This window comes from Schistocerca cancellata, chromosome 7, assembly GCF_023864275.1.
Source record: "Schistocerca cancellata isolate TAMUIC-IGC-003103 chromosome 7, iqSchCanc2.1, whole genome shotgun sequence".
Lineage (NCBI taxonomy): Eukaryota > Metazoa > Arthropoda > Insecta > Orthoptera > Acrididae > Schistocerca > Schistocerca cancellata.
Window position 1 is genome coordinate 522,578,560 of NC_064632.1, and position 13,066 is coordinate 522,591,625.

At 45.7% G+C, this 13,066-nt stretch overlaps 1 protein-coding gene and 1 pseudogene across 1 annotated transcript in view; both read right to left on the minus strand.

Moving 5' to 3' along the window:
* LOC126092875 (dachshund homolog 2) overlaps positions 1–13,066 on the minus strand; it is a 982,096-nt gene that overhangs the window by 304,215 nt on the left and 664,815 nt on the right. The window lies entirely within an intron of this gene.
* On the minus strand, positions 10,018–10,136 carry LOC126093275 (5S ribosomal RNA; annotated as a pseudogene).

The window sequence follows — 13,066 nt, forward strand, 5'->3', positions numbered from 1 at the left end:
CCGGTCAAGGTGTTTATGTATCTGCGGCTTCTGCGGTGCGGCGCGCGGTGTCCGTGTCGCGGCGACAAACGACCGGGCCGGCGGCAGCTACGCTCGCTGCAAGCGACCAAACCGCAGCTCGGGTCCGAACTCTGGGCCAGCTAGACAGTCTCCCTGAGATGCTTAATGTGTCAGCACGACACACAGCGGCAGGACATCCGCCCCAGCAGCCTGTGTCGCTCGCGCACGCCTTTGAGGTGGCGCTCGATTCGAAGGTCACCGGTTCGAATCCCGATGGTGGAAGAAATTTTCACCTCCAGTATTTCGCCGGATATGGCAGCAGTGGAGGTGGCGCAGTGTTACTGATCGCTAGAGTTCGATAGCAGCGCCTTGGGTTAAATTTCAAACCTTCCTGCAGTGACTCGTGAAGTGAGGATATGTGGACACTTCTGACGGATGGAGACTTTAAGCTCGCGGCCACTTTGGTGGTATTCGAGAGGAGTAGGTTATTTACCGGCGCCGGGTTTTACCCTCCTTCCTTCCCTCATCGGGATACAGAGTAGGAAAATAAAAATATTTCTTTCTCGAGGTTCATTCGAAGTATCCAGTGGAATTCCATAATGTGACGCTGCTAGCCACCTGACAACCGGAATAAGAGAGCTTATAGGAAAAGAGCACCACCAGAACCAAACAGTTAGTCGCCCTGAAAAGGATCGCTGCAAAGTCGGTCGAAACGTCGGCGTTTTAATTGTCTTGGTTTTTCACAATAACATAGCATAGTACCCCAAACGATTTTTCTCAAACACGGTGAAATACTTTCCTATCCGATCATTACATAATGTTCGAACAGTGTGGTGGTCTACTTGTGTTATAAGATGGTGAGAGAAGGGAGATCGTGCAACCCGTTACCAGCACATAGCGTGTTCTTCTCGCATAGTACCAAGCTAGCAGAAGAGCTTGTAAGTAGGCTGTTTAGGTTTTTTTTATTGATAACGCCACGTAGCGCTCTGTATGAAAATCACTGACTGTGCTGTGTGCAGTCTGTGGTTCGTTTGCATTGTTGTTTGCTATTGTAGTGTTGGGCAGCTGGATGTGAACAGCGCGTAGCGTTGCGCAGTTCAAGGTGAGCCGCCAGCAGTGGTGGATGTGGGGAGAGAGATGGAGGAGTATTGAGAGCGGATGATCTGGACGTGTGTCCATCAGAGACAGTAAATTTGTAAGACTGGATGTCATGAACTGATATATATATATATATATATATATATATATATATATATATATATATATATATATATATATAATGACTTTTGAACACTATTAAGGTAAATACATCGTTTGTTCTTTATCAAAATTTTTCATTTGCTAACTATGCCTATCAGTAGTTAGTCACTTCAGTGGTTAGAATCTTTTATTTAGCTGGCAGTAGGAGCGCTCGCTGTATTGCAGTAGTTCGAGTAACGAAGATTTTTGTGAGGTAAGTGATTCGTGAAAGGTATAGGTTATTGTTAGTCAGGGCCAATTATTTTGTAGGGATTTTTGAAAGTCAGATTGCGTTGCGCTAAAAATATTGTGTGTCAGTTTAGTGTTGATCAGAATAAGTAAAGAGAGAAATGTCTGAGTACGTTCAGTTCTGCTCAGGTGTTTGAAAATCAAGTAACGTAAGGGGTTTACCAGCACAGTAATTTAATAATTTTTCTAAGGGGACGTTTCAAGCTCAGTGTTCCTATTGGACGCAACAATCACTGTCGACTGTGCGACATTGTTCCCCCCCCCCCCTCCCCTCCCGACCACGGAGAACTGCTGAGAGGTTTGGACTTTAATCCAGGACACTGGCGCAAAGACTGGTGACCAGGAACTTCACGCCACTATCTTTCGTCTCCTTGCTGGCGAAATGCCGGTGGTGAAAATTTCTTCCACCACCACGAGTCGAGTCGGCTACCTCTTAGTCGAGCAATATCATACAATATATATGTAACAGACATAAACAAGGCTTTCTCAATGAACCAGAGCCTTCCTCCTCTTCTTTTTTCTTCTGAACTTTCCGTAGTAGGCCAAATTTCATCTTTTACGGTTCCCAGGATCTTCTTTCCACTTCGGTTTAAAGTTCTATATCTGACGTGGTAGTCTCTCTGGATCCATTCTTTGAAGTTCTTCGCTTCATTTCTTTTTGTTTTTATTCAGTATTTCTTTCACGCTCCAAATTTTCAAGTCAGTTCGAATATCTTCACTTTGTATTTGATCTATAATTTTACGTCCCTTTACCATTGTAAGGAATCTCGTTTTGGTCTTTGTATTTTTTTTTTTTTTTGTTTGATCAGTACCAAAGATTCATTTTCTTATAACAGGATTGGCTGCGCGACTGTTTAACAGTTCCCCAGACACTTTCAACTCTGGAGTCTTAGCCGATTACCTATATGAATTATGTGAGTGGTTCCCGTCAGAGCGTTAGGTCTGTGGGTCTCAGTGTGTAGCCTTCCTTTGTTAAACTAGTAGTTTCTGTATTTGGGCAGACGTAATTGTATTTAAAGATTTAGTGTCGTCTCCTTCCTTGATATGTCTCCGTCTCTTTCGCTGAGTGTTTGGCGCATGTGACCGCCACGCAGTGGGCCTACGTTCCGTTCCCGGCCGCGTTAGAGATTTTCTTCTCTCGGAGACCGGGTGTTGTCTTGACATCATTCGACAAGTAAGTCGTCCACTGTGGCGTCAACTGGAAAGACTTACAATTCTGCGGCCGAAGTTCTCCAGGTAGGGAAGGTCGGCCATCAATGCCACACTACCATTTCATTTCATTTTCGCCACGCTATGCGTACTATCCGCTGCAGTTTTGGGGTCCGTAACTACCCGAGTCGCTGACACACCTATCAGTGGAATGTCAGCGCCGTCAAAAGGACAGTAGAACAGCGAGCAGACGCATTGATACGCTAGCGTGTCTTGAAGCAATTAGCAGTAACTTTCAACGACTGCAACAAGACCACGATGCAACAAAAGATGTAGCATCAGATGAGAAATTGGAGATACCTCCCGCCCCATTACTGGCGCTCTACGCCGTACAGACAAAGGGATGATGGTTGATATCACAATTGGAAAAAGAAGCCGGGAGTACAGGCCGCCCGAACAATAACGACTCCGCACACACACACACACACACGCGCACACATTCACACGCTGGAAGACGAGGCGAGGCCCTTTCGTCCGGAGAGGTAATGGGAAAATGTGTTGAGAAGCGCCGGCCGCAGATTAAACAAACATGCACGTCTTGGCCGGAGCGCGCCTCCCACCAAAAACTAAGATATATAGCGAGTGCGCGGTGCGGGGCGGCGTATGAGGAAGAAACCATGAATCGGAGCCAACAAATTTATGTCCGTCCGCAGCCGGTAATTAAATATTGTGGATTGCCCCGCGCCCGGAGAGAGAGATTGGCTACTTTTAACGATTGTGCCGGGCCGGACCCGGACCAGGGGTCAGCGCGGGTTGCTCTCTCGCACGCATAGGCCGCGCCGCGCTGCGCCGAGCCGGTACACTCGCTGCCGGCAAAAGTGGCGCCCCGTCCGCGCCGCGCACGGCAACCTGTTGCTGGCCGCCGGCCAGGTGGCCACGTGTTCGAGGCCGGCGTGGCGTTTCGGCTGCCGTCGATGGTCTGAATGGCGTCCGTCTACAAGTCAGCTGACCGGTAATCAATCACTGACCGTATCAACCAGGTGACCTAACTCGAGCGCCGACGCTCTCGCCAGTCTTGAGGATTGTTAAGTGCTAAACTGAGAGAGACGACGTACTGTTAAGGGAAATAAACTCCCTGAATGAGTCTACCACCATTGTGGTTTTTCGCGGTATAGCCGCCATCTGGATCGTCTGCACAAACGAAAAAAAAATTGAAACTTCCTGGCAGATTAAAACTGTGTGTCAGACCGAGACTCGAACTCGGGACCTTTGCCTTTCGCGGGCAAGTGCTCTACCAACTGAGCTACCCAAGCACGACTCACGCCCCGCCCTCACAGCTTTACTTCTGCCAGTACCTCGCCTCCTACCTTCCAAACTTTACAGAAGCTCTCCTGCGAAACTTGTAGAACTAGCACTCCTGAAAGAAAGGATATTGCGGAGACATGGCTTAGCCACAGCCTGGGGGTGTTTCCAGAATGAGATTTTCACTCTGCAGCGGAGTGTGCGCTGATATGAAACTTCCTGGCAGATTAAAACTGTGTGCCAGACCGAGACACGAACTCGGGACCTTCGGCTTTCGCGGGCAAGTACTCTATCAACTGAGCTACCCACCACGACTCAAGGAGAAGGTAGGAGACGAGGTACTGGCAGAAGTAAAGCTGTGAGTACCGGACGTGAGTCGTGCTTCGGTAGCTCAGTTGGTAGAGCACTTGCCCGCGAAAGCCGAAGGTCTCGAGTTCGAGTCTCGGTCCGGCACACAGTTTTAATCTGCCAGCAAGTTTCATATCAGCGCACACTCCGCTGCGGAGTGAAAATCTCATTCTGGAAAAAAAGAAACTGCAACACCAAGAAGGAGTTATGCAACAAAGACGAAAGCTGGTAGGCGTGGTTCTACTTCTGAAAGATGATCTCTGTCCAGACTGTGAACACGCCGTATAAGTGTGGCGCTGCTTGAAATACAACCTACAACGGTCGTGAGCGTCAGTTGCCTTTGAGAATGGACGTGGAGAGCTGACGCTAGTCAAGAATGCCTTTAAAGCGACAAAGACGCCATTACCAACACCCCACTGCCTTTGAAGGAGGTCGTGTAATATGGCTACGAGAAGCCTGATGTTACTTCTGCGATATTGCAGGAAGATTTGGCATAAATGCTGCTTCCGAGCCAGACGCTCTGTAGCGGGCATTCCACTAATCGCGAACCACTGTCATTTGAGTCTTCAGTCGTGTCAAGCGAGAGCTCAGTTGGAACATGATGATATTTGGTTGGTGGGGCGCTCAACTGCGCCATCATTAGCGCACGTAAAAAGTCCTAATTTGTACACCAGTTTTTACACAGTCCAATCTACCCACTGTCACTATGATGTTGGTGATGATGATGAAATGACGAGGAAAACACAAACACCAAGTCCCCGCGCAGAGAAAATCCCCAACGCGGCCAGGAATCGAACCCGGGACGCCCTCATCCAGAGGCAGCAACGCTAGCCACTAGACGGCGAGCTGCTGACAGCTCAGTTAGAGGGAAGTGTGGAGCTATATTGTGTTTTCTGATTAAAGTTGGTTCTGCCTCGATGCCACTGACAGCCATGTGTTTGTTAGAAGTCCAGTTGAGGGCTTGCAACCAATCTGTCTGTATGCTAGACACACTGAACATACTTCAGGAGTTATGGAGTGGGAATTCGTATGACAGTAGGAACACTCTTGTGATAATCCTACGCACCTGAATGCAAATCTCTACGTCTGGCATGGGATCGACCTGTTGTGCTGCCATTCATGAACAGCATTCCAGGGAGTATTTTCCAACTGGATAACGTTCGCCCGTATACCGTTGTTGTAACCCAACGTAGCCGGCCGCTGTGGCCGAGCGGTTCTAGGCGCTTCAGTCCGGAACCGCGCTGCTGCTACGGTCGCAGGTTCGAATCCTGCCTCGGGCATCGATGTGTGTGATGTCCTTCGTTAAGTTTAATTAGTTCTAAGTCTAGGGGACTGATGACTTCACATGTTAAGTCCCATAGTACTAAGAGCCATTTGAACCATTTTTTAACCCTATGTACTCTGCAGAGTGTCGACATGTTGCCTTGGGCTGCTGGATCAACAGATACGTCTCCAATCGAGCACGTTGAGACGTCATCGGACACCAACTCCACAGTCATTCACAAACAGCATTAACCATCCCTATATCGACCAACCAAGTGCAAAAGGCATGCAAGTCCATCCTACGAACTGACATCTGTACAACACAATGCATGCAAGTTTTCAAGCTTCCATTCAACTTTATGGCGGTTAGACCGGTTGTTAATGTACCAGCATATCACATTAATTTCGTACTGGCTTTTCTCACACTAACGTTAACCTGTGATCTTGCAATGCTAATCACTGAAAAACGTTACCAAGACAAATGTATTCCCGAAATGTAATTACTCTATATTAAATATTTTTTCGTGTTGCAACTTTTTCTGTCAGTAAATATTTACATTAATTACGAAGCTGCGGATAATGGGGTCATCAGAGCGACCACAAATTATTCGAGCTGGCACTGTACTTTGTATCAGGCGTTAGAAATTTTTTTGGTCTGATGATGGTAGCCACAGAAAAAAAATGGTTCAGATGGCTCTGAGCACTATGCGACTTAACTTCTGAGGTCTTCAGTCCCCTAGACTGAGAACTACTTAAACCTAACAAACATAAGGACATCACACACATCCATGCCCGAGGCAGGATTCGAACCTGCGACCGTAGCAGCAGCCTGGTTCCAGACTGAAGCGCCTAGAACCGTTCGGCCACAGCGACTGGCTGCAATCAACAGCAAGGAGGCTGAATGAAAGACTACCATTTATTGGGAGGAATTTTCGGAGATGCAGTGTATTTATATGGCAAACATCTTACTGCTCCAGTGTTGGAGTTCTCATCAAGAAGGAACGATAGCAATCGTGCTGATAGGATCGTTACAGACCGATGCAGTCCTTCCGGAATTCCGAAGGAGATTGTCAGGAAATTTGAATGGGAGTCTTCGGAAGAAACGCGATATTGTTCTCTTAGCACCCTGTTAGACAAATAACCGTCCACATTCGACCACTGTGTCCAAAGCCTAAGAGAATTTATAGGATGGTTCTTCGGTGATAGGCGAGAAACTCGTCTGCTTGGCTCGCCAGCCGTTTCATTTTAAGAGTGCTGCAGTATAAGTTTGAAGCGGAAAGCGTATACTGCAGCCAGCAGTGCACCGAAACCGTTGCAGCGATCTGTTAACGTTACCATCGGACAAAATCGCCGTGAAAGTAGAGTTCAAACGAATCGTCAGTGCTGGCGTAGTTAATGAGCCAGGGAGCACAATGGGAGGTTATTTCTGCGCGCCTAAGCGGAACCCGTTCCCGGTGAGCTCAGCACCTCTGTCTTCTCGCCTCTCGTAACCCCAGGTCGGTGTTCGTGTGGGTATCTGAACAGCGTAGATGTTGTAAATGAAACAGGGAATCTTAAGTAAACCTCGCTCTTGGCTGACAACTTACCATATCTCTCACAAAATCTGCTGGAAACACTTCTTACACGACAGGAAAAAGTTCACGTTCCGAAAGAATATTTCATTGCTACGACGGTTCTCGAAAACAAAGGTAAAATACTGCCCGAAAAGTTGAACTTCGGAGTGTCTAGCTGCGGAGTCATATAAAAACAAGATCGCACGTGTCTTCAAGCTTGACGACGGCAGCAACTGAGGAAACAACTATTTCAGAGCGGCTGTAATAAAGAAATAGAAGCTTTTGAAAAGTAGTGCTACAGAAGAATGCTGAAGGTTACATTGGTAGATCATGAACCAATGAGGAAGTAGTGAATAAAATAGGGGAGAAAAGAAATTTGTGGCATAACTTGCCCTAAAGAAGGGATCGGTTAATAGGACGCATTCTGAGGCATCAAGGGATCGCCAGTGTAGCACTGGAGAGAAGTAGGAAAAGTGGTAAAAATTGTAGAGGCAGAGCAAGAGATGAACACATTAAGCGGGTTCAAAAGGATGTAAGCAGCAGTAGTTATTCATAAATCAAGAGGCTTGCAGAGGATAGAGTAGCATGAACACCTGCATGAAACCAGTCTTCTACTGAGGTCCATAACAACGACATAAGATAGAGAAATATTACTTGCCTCCACCACCTCTTTTTTTTAAAAAAAGGAAGAAAACTGGCTGTTCGACAGCTAGACCTTGGGTTTTGGGTTTGTTTGTTTACGCTGCATTCTTTGCCACTAGTTTCGGACTCCCATTCTCAAAGCCTCGTTCTTGTAATCATTCGACCTATCAAGCTGGAACCTGGCATGATCTCTGGTTGGAGCTGGTCTCACTGTAGCTATAAAATGCTGTTGCCAGAAAAATACTTTATCAACTTCGTACCCACATACAAAACTATCCTTCAAAAACAATATTTTCTTTATTATAATGGGTCAGTAACACTCCTCAGAAGTCCCCACCGCCGATTCAGACTGCCCTTATTTTAAAACTGAGTTACTGTATTAAATATTTGACGTTAATCATCTGACCGAGAAGATGTTTAGGAAAAGGTTTGAAATTATGTCTAAAGCTTGTTGGAAGTGGCCAAGTCCTCTCATTCTCAAACACTGCATGAATGTATTCTGAATAATTTGAGCGCAGTAAGTTACGTTGCTTGAAGACATATACACACTTGTCTGACTGTGTTAAACATTTAACAGATCACCTCCCTGATACTGAAAAACAAAAGAGCAACTATTCCATCCAAAATGGTCATGCAATCGGTGCACCATTAAACGTTAAGTGCAACATCACTTTGAGATCTTCTCGTGAGCTTCGACGTCTTCTTCTTTTCCCTCTCCTTACCCTTTCTCTTGACGGACTCGAATCTGGATTTAGCAATTTTAGTGGTAGAGGGATCGCCGAATTTCGCCATTAGCCTCTTACATTTCACAAACCGTGAAGTAATAGCAAATGACTACGAATAAATGACGCTACGTACTACACACCGTCGCTGAAAATCCGCGATCTACAGTTATGACATCGAGTTTAATCCACGATTCCGAGATGTGTATCTTGGATAGAAGGACCTAGGTGACATTACGCACGTACATTGCCAGTAATTTTGTTAACTTCCCATGCGTTCGCTGGTCAATGATAATATGAAAATGTGCTTACTTTCCCATAATGGAACAGCGCTCCGTAAACGGCCGATACCATTCATCATCTGTTAATGACTGCAGGCGGGAAGATTAGCTCTCGCTGTCCGGAGTGACAAGTTTAATCTGCAGCGAGTGTGGCTTTCTTGCTCGGCGCTCATCCGTCCGAACGTAAAGCGTAAGCTGAAATGTATGTGAACGCAGTATAATTAGGAAACAAGTTGTTGACGTGGCTCGTGTTAGGGGGCCGGCCTCATGGGAGACCTCGGCGCTGGAGCGCACAGCACGGCAGTAAACTCATGTCGCTGAAGTAATCGGCGAAACTTCTTTTTTTTTAATTTCTCTCTTCATTTTATGTTCATGAAGTTGCTGAAAAAAAAAAAAGGAAGGGAGGACTTGTAACCGTAGAAGACTTTGTTTCGCTTTTTACCTAAAGTTTCGCCCGTCTAGTGGTGTAACTCGTCCTTGAGACTCGGCATTGACGGATGCTTTCTTTCTGCATTATTGCGAATTACTGAAGTGTTGGCAGAAGAGCCAACACCTTGTAGCTAGAGGAGGCCGAAAGGCACACGTTAAGCTCACGCAGACTGGCGTGAGGTCTGGAACATTACAATGTTATTAATATAGCAAATAAAGTACGTAGCTGCTGGAATACTTAACTTTATTCCATAATTGGAGAACATCGGTCTTGATGATACGTAAGTGCAATCTCAATATACTGGTAATGGCGCCTTGCTAGGTCGTAGCAGTTGACGTAGCTGAAGGCTATGCTAACTATCGTCTCGGCAAATGAGAGCGCTATTTGTCAGTTCCATCTCTAGCAAAGTCGGCTGTACAACTGGGGCGAGTGCTAGGACGTCTCTCTAGACCTGCCGTGTGGCGGCGCTCGGTCTGCAATCACTGACAGTGGCGACACGCGGGTCCGTCGTATACTAGCGGACCGCGGCCGATTTAAAAGCTACCACCTAGCAAGTGTGGTGTCTGGCGGCGACACCACAATTACTGTGTTCCAAAACAATCACAATTGCGACGAAAAGAGCAAGCAGAGAGGAGAGTGCCCATTAGGCACTGCTTGGTGGGAGTGCCGACCAACCACCGCGCCATCCTCAGCGGATAGGCGTCACTGGATGTGGATATGGAAAGGTGTGTGGTCACCACACTTGTCTCCCGGCCATTGTCAGTTTTCGTGACCGGAGTCGCTACTTCTCAATCAAGCAGCTACTCAGTTAGCTTCAAGAGGGCCGAATGCACCTCGCTTGCCCACGGCACTCGGCAATCTCGGACGGTCACCCATCCAAGTGATAGCCAAACCCGACAGCGCTTAACTTAGTTGGTCTGACGGGAACCTGTGTTACCACTGCGGCAACGCCGTTGGCGCTCTCTGAAAGCTGATTAGGAATTCTTCCGTTTGAGATGTTCCAGAAAACCATCCGCTAAAACTGAATGATGTGCGACTAACGCAAAGAAGAGGCAAGTACATGTGTCCTGTACAAGCCCAAATCACTGGAAAAGATGAAAGAAGCGAGATGAGATTTTTAAAAAATGACAAGATTTTATACAAGAGGGTACATGTAGCGCTGACATAAAGAAGCGTTAAAAAACAATTAACTTCTGCTTTCCCTCTACGGGCCTTTCTTCGTTATTTGTTCATTTATCAATATCTTTTATAATTCTTCACACTGCACCAACAGTTGTCAAAATTTTACATGTGACTATCTTCCTACAGCATATATTAAATTATCCTGTATTTGGCATTTGCATTCACAGCTTACTTGGATTAAGATTTCTTCTCCTTCCCATTCCTCTTTGACACTTTCTCTGTAGGTACTTATTTTTGTGAGCGTACCCCACCTTTTCAGTCATTTCATCGTTGTTGTCAAACCCTGACAATCTAAGTAAACTTTACTCCTCTCGCGCGGGGCTTGCAATCAGATTAAAATTTCAAGAAATTCGTCGTTTTGTACAACACATGACCCCCCAGAAGAAGGTTGCAAAAGAGGAATTTAATCGTATAGTTTGTTGGAGAATTAGAGGAGGAAACTAAGTCTGCCTCGTAGCTCAGAAGGATTTTCCGAGCTAAGTGACGAAGTAGTAACACGCTGGCGTCGTATTCGGGAGGACAGCGGTTTGAATCCCTGGGTTTCTCATGACTTCCCAACATTGCTGGGATTGCCGGGATAGTGCCTTTGGAAGGTCGCGACCGATATCGTTCGCCATCCTCCTCCAATCAGAAATTGTGCACCGCCTGTTGCGACTTCGTGGTCGACGGGACGTTAAACCCTATCTGCAAACCGGTCACTTCCAGAATCATTTCTGATCGGTATTCTCGAATAAAACGTGAAACGTGCGTAGTGAAGAGTGGTATTTTTCACGATTTATTGAGTGGCGGGTCAGAGAATACGTTTCGGCACACACCTCTTTGAGAAGCAACGCGCAGACCGAGTTCTAAGGCGCGCACGGCAGAGCAGCACTTAGAGAACGAATGCGGCGGTATTTTATTGGTACGGCATGAGCCGGCAGAGCAGCAACAAGAAGAACGAAAGCCGTCACGTTCGCCAGAGATTATTCCATACCTAAATTGGCAAATTTAATTAAATTAATGCCGCGCGCAAGGACGGCGCGCGTGGAATGCATTGTGCCGCTGTGGCCATGCCTCAAGCGACCGGCGCGCTCGGGGACACCGGCGGGGTTCGAACCCACGGACCGCCGTGTGCTGGTAGCCGCGTACAGGCGTCGTACGTGGCTGCTTCTAACGTGCTTTCTTAGCCACAGCTACAAAAGACTGCAACACTTAGAAATTGTGGTGTCACATTAGATATCTCCGTTCATTTCATTTTGTTACACAGTTTGTAAAATCAATGTAGGCAAGTCTGTGTTCTGGAAGGAGGGAAGATAAGGCTTTAGAGACGGAGTATAAACTATGTTGGTGGAGGATGAGAGGAGGAAATATGTCGCGCCCTTTCGAAGGAAACGCCGTGGTATTTGCTTAGGCGTCTTAGAAAATTCACAGAAAACCTAAATCTCGATGGCTGGACACAGATGTGAACCACCAACCTCACGCGTCCAGCGTCTTACATCTGCGTCTCATCATTCGGTAGTACGCACTGTGTATTGCTTAGTAATATTTCTTGGGATCCAGAAGTGTAACTTTACTTTTCCGATAGAGAAAGAGGTTCAAATCTAAAACGTGTGTATGAAGGATAAAGTTCAACAAAAGTAAGAGAATGTAATGGAATTAAATCATGTAATGCTGAAAGAGTTAGATGAGAAAATCAGTAAACCGTTTTCACAATTTGGTGTGCAAAGTCACACGACTGCAGAAGTAAAGATGATATGAATTGCAGATTTGCAATAGAAATAAAATATTTTCTAGAAAAGGGGAAATACGTTATCTGACATGAATTTAAGAATTAGGAAGTCTTTTCTGAAAAAAATTTGTCGTAAACAGTTGTACAGAAGGGAATGACAATGTAGTATTAACACGCTACTTGTCTGTCTGATCAATATAGGTGACGGTCGGTGTGAAAAGGCCAGTAACCCCTGACATCTCAGCTGCCTTGCAGGATCATTGTGTTGTGCGGATAGGATTTCGCTTTCTTGTCTGTGTGTCTCTTTGGTCCAAATTTTGCAGTTGATTTTAAAGACTACCCAGTGAGCTAGGTACTTGAAGTCTTAGCCATAGCTCAGAAATGGATGACACTCGCTTTCTTTTCTGATGTGCAGGGAGGGTACTTTGTTTATCACTCCCATTTCCTACCTTGCCGGTTCCAGTCGAGAATGGTTCGCTGGAAGAACGATTGCTGGTAAGCCTCTGTGTGACCTCAAATCTTTCTAATTTTTAACTTTTAGTCTTTCTGGGGATATAGGTAAGCGGAAACAATACATTGGTTTTGTCAGGCGAAGAGAAACTGAAATAAACGTGAAATTTACTTGTCTGTTTTGTGATCTCATAAAAATGTTTGAAATATTTTGAAAAATTACGCTGATTCAATAGATAAATGAAGCACGAATAGTTTTTAGCTTATTATTGTTACTGTATTTACGAGTTGATGCATGAATAGTTCACCTACTTGCGAGTGTGAATTGCGAGCGACCCGCATTTTTCGCTTTAAATCTTTTAAGTATTTTCATAGCTATTAAAAATTTACAATAACAAATTTTCAGTGGGTAGGAATCTGTATGAGTATACAGGAAATTATTACATGTTTTTTAGTCCAGTTTAAAAACAGTTTTACAATGTTACTTATAATCCGTCTTGATCGCAAAATGTTTATTCATATGACCGGTTCGGTTGCTCTAGAAGCAT